This window comes from Martes martes (genome assembly GCF_963455335.1).
Source record: "Martes martes genome assembly, chromosome: 2".
Taxonomy (NCBI): Eukaryota; Metazoa; Chordata; class Mammalia; order Carnivora; family Mustelidae; genus Martes; species Martes martes.
The window spans coordinates 179,089,839-179,094,276 of record NC_137889.1 but is presented as its reverse complement, the minus strand read 5'-3'; positions in this window follow the sequence as shown (position 1 = coordinate 179,094,276).

The following is a 4,438-nucleotide window of genomic DNA, read 5'->3' as shown; positions in this document are numbered from 1 at the left end:
TTTTATTTATTTATTTGAGAGACAGAGAAAGCAAGCTAGAGAGCACAAGCGGGCGAGAAAGAGGAGCCTGATGTGGGGCTTGATGCCAGGACCCTGGAATCATGACCTGACCCAAAGACAGATGCTTAACTGACGGAGCCACCCAGGCTCCCCTTGTATTGCCCTTTTATAGCCATACTCGAGTTGTTCTGCCCCCACTCCCTTATTAATACCTGGTAACCACTAATCTCTTCTCCATTTCTGTAACTTTGTTATTTCTAGAATGTTATATAAATGGAACCATAAAGTACGTAACCATTTTTATTGGCTCTTTTCACTCAGCCTAACTCCCTGGAGATTTATCTAGATTGTTGGGTGTGTCAAATGAGTGTATAAGGTTTCTGAGTAGTTGGTATAATATACTACAGATTAATTATTCATTCATTGAAGGACATATGGGTTTTCCCAGGTTTTGACTATTACAAAGAAAATTACGCTAAACTTTGAATATAGGTTTTTATGTGCACTTAAGCTTTCGTTTCTCCGGGACAAATGCCTACGTGCAATTGCTGGGTTATGTGACCGTTATATGTCTGGTTTTTAAAGAAACTGCCAAACCATTTTCCCGAGTAGCTGTATCATTTTACATTTCTACCAGCAATGAATGAGTGATCAAATTTCTTGACATTCTTACTTGCATTTGATGTCAGTATGTTTCATTTCAGCCATTCTGATAGTCATTTAGTGATATCTCATCATAATTTTAATTTGCACTTACCAAGCACTTAATCCTGTTGAAGATCGCTTCATGTATCAATTTACTATCTGTATGTACTCTTTGGTGAAATGTCGCTTCATGTCTTTTGCCCATTTTTGTACTTGGACCGTTTGGTTTTTTTGCTGTTGAGTTTTTAGAGCTTGGTATATAGCCTGGATAAGGAGTCTTTATCAGATATTTTAGGCACATATTTTCTCCCAATCTGTAGCTTGGCTTTTCATCTCTTAACAGGGATTTTCACAAAGCCGAAGTTTTATTTAATTGAGATATAATTCATATGACTTAAAAGTCACCATTTTAAAGTGTAGACTTCAGGGACCCCTGGGTGGCTCATTGGTCAAGCGTCTGCTGTCCCGGGGTCCTGGGACTGAGTCCTGCGTTAAGGGACGGAGCAGGGAGCCTGCTTCTCTTTTTACTTAGCATTTTATTTTTTTACTTTATCACTCAAAACTGGTTGTGTCACTTTCTTCTTCATAGTTTCTGAATTTGAACTGTATTCCTTCCCTAGGTAAGACGTTATGACTCTCCCACTGTTTTTAATATTTTTTTGTCTTTAGTTTCAATAAGTTTGATTACGATGTGTCTTCAGTGTGGACTTCTTTGCCTTTATCCTGCATGAAGTTTGCTTAACTTCTCGATCTGTGGGTTTACAGATTCTGTAAAATAGGGAGTTTTCAGCTATCATTTTTGGAGTCCTTTTCCAGCCCCGTTCTTTCTCTTCTAATACTCCGAAGACACAAAAGATCTTCTGTTGTAATCCCATAGGACTGTGAATGGATTTGGTTTATTCTGTTTCTGTTTTTTCAGACTGAGTAATTTCTATTGCTCTCTCCAGTTCACTAATTTCCTATATCTCAAGCATTCTGCTGAAGCTCATTCATGGAGTTATAAAATTTTAGCTTTTGTATTTTCAGTTCTAAAATTTCCATTTGGTTAACGTTTAGGTCTTCTACTGCTTTACCGGGACTTTTTATTTCTTTGCTGAGGTTTTATATTTTTTAAAAAATTTCTTTCAAATGTGTTTGTAACAGCTCATTGAATCAGTTCGACGATGGCTGCTTTAAAACCTTTGTCACATAATTCTAACTTCTCTGTGATCTTGGTGTTGGTGTCTCTTCATTACCTTTTTAAAAATTCAGTTTGAGATCTTGTTTCTTGATTTAGCAAGTTATTTTCAGTTGAAACCAGGACATTTGGGGAATCATGAGGTTCTGGACTGTATCTAAGCCTTTGTTTTAACTGGCTCATTCTCACATTACTTTGGCAGACGAAGGTTGGGGGTGGGGGGGACAATGTCTCCACCATCTACCAGACGGAGTTAGAAGTTCAGGTTTCCCGCTCTTCCTCCATTGACAATTAAGGGAGGTGCTCCCCATTCCTGCTGGTGGGGTTGGGAGTTCCAGCTCTTTCTTAGGTTTTCAGTGATGCCTCCCTGGCTGAGGGGGATAGGAATTTCCTATTACTGTTCCCTATGTCACCACCAATGACATGATAGTATGAGGACGTGTGTGGTCTCAATAATTGGTTTTACATTCTTGTTTGAATTTATTGTGTAAATCTATTTTGGTTTTAAATATGTATAAAATTTTACAAACTTAAGTAATGCATAACTAGTCTTATATTTATATGTAGTTAACGGACTGAGGATGAAAATGTTTTGTTTAAAAGGGCTTTATACTCATGGGGCGCCTGGGTGGCTCAGTGGGTTGAGCCTCTGCCTTCCACTCAGGTCATGATCTCGGGGTCCTGGGATCGAGCCCCACATTGGGCTCTCTGCTCAGCAGGGGGCCTGCTTCCTCCTCTCTTGTCTCTGCCTGCCTTTCTGCATACTTGTGATCTTTGTCAAATAAATAAATAAAATCTTAAAAAAAAAAAAAAAGGGTTTTATACTCTTGGTTTGGCTCCGGTTGTGACCTCAGAGTCATGGGATTGAGCCCTGCATTGGGCTCTGTGCTCGGCACAATCTGCTTGAGTTTCTCTCTCTCTCCCTCTTCCCCACCTGCCCATGTTCTCCCTTTCCCCTTTCCTCTAAAATAAATCAATCAATCTTTTTTTTCCCCCCTTAAAGGGCTTTATCCTTTATACCAGTTTGAGAAACACTGATATGGGTGACTATAGGGCCTGATGCCCAAATCAAGAGTCTCTGGAGATATTCATGTTTCTGTCCAGGTTCTCTCACCCACATGAAAAGACAAAAGGGGCTGGGGTCATGACACATGGACATCATGCCAGTCTGACATAGACTTCTCATAGATAAGAGAAAAGTAAACTCTTGTTAAGGGCTCTATTAGTTTCCTGTTGCTGTTGGAACATATTACCACAAACTTACTGGCCTACAGCAACACAGATATGTTCTTCTACAGTTTTGCAGGTCAAAAGTCCAAAATCAGTTTCACTGGGCTAACATCCAGTTGTCAGCAGGGCTGGTTGACTCTGGAGGCTCCAAGGCAGAATCTGTTTCCTTGCCTTTGCCAGGTTCTAGAAGCTGCCTGCACTCTTTGGCTTGGGGTCCCCTCATCTTCAAAGCAAGCAGTGTAGCATCTTCAAATCCCTTTCTTACTCTCTGTCCTCTGCTTCTCTTATCACCTCTCCTTCTCTGACTCTGAAGCTCCTCCCTCCCTCTTGTAGGACTCTTGTGATTACACTGGGCTCACCTGGATGGCCCACGATAATCACCCTATTTCAAGACTCTTCACATACTCACATCTACAAAGTCTTTTATCATGTAAGTTAACATTTTCGGGTTCCTGCGATTTAAGATGTGGACATCTTGGGGCACCTGGGTGGCTCAGTGGGTTAAAGCCTCTGCCTTTGGCTCAGGTCATGGTCTCGGGGTCCTGGGATCGAGCCTCATGTCGGGCTCCTTGCTCAGTGGGGAGCCTGCTTCCTCCTCTCTCTCCGCCTGCCTCTCTGCCTACTTGTGATCTCTGTCTGTCAAATAAATAAATAAAATCTTTAAAAAAAAAAAAGATGTGGACATCTTTGGGGGATGTTGTTAACTTGCAGCTAAATCAAATTTTAAATGACTGACCTTTTCACTAGCAGGTAAGCTCCACCATAATGGGGATTTTTTTCAGGATTGCTCACCAGTGTTTTCTTAGTTTTCTGCTAATACAGCGGGGGTCACATTTTTATGACTGTCACTGCTGAGAAGGCAGCTTCAAAAAATCTTGGGTGTAGAGCATCCTACACAGAAGGAACAGCAAGTATAAGTACAACATTAGGCCAGAATATACTTTTTATTCATAGTAATAATAATGAATATAACATTTGTTGTGACATTGCTCATTTTATCTCAATTCTCATAAACTATCAAGTTGTTAATGTATTGCACCCATCTGAAAAGCTATTTAGATCCTAATCCAAAACATAAGCTGGCCAAACCCAGAGGGTTTCACTCAGTAGGTTTCTCATCTTTACCTTTGTGTCTCTCTCTTCTGAGCGTCATCTGGTTTTACCTGTGTCTTCTTTTCTGACTCTGCAATTTAAAAAGCTTTTGCTTACTATTAAATCAACATAAAAAACATTATACAAGGAAATATTAAGAACAACAACAAACCATGTGGCACCTGGATGGCTTAGTTGGTTAAATGTCTGACTTGATTTGGACTCAGGTCATGATATCAGGGTCCTGAGAGCAAGTCCTGTGTCAGGCTCTATGCTCAGCAAGGAGTCTGCTTG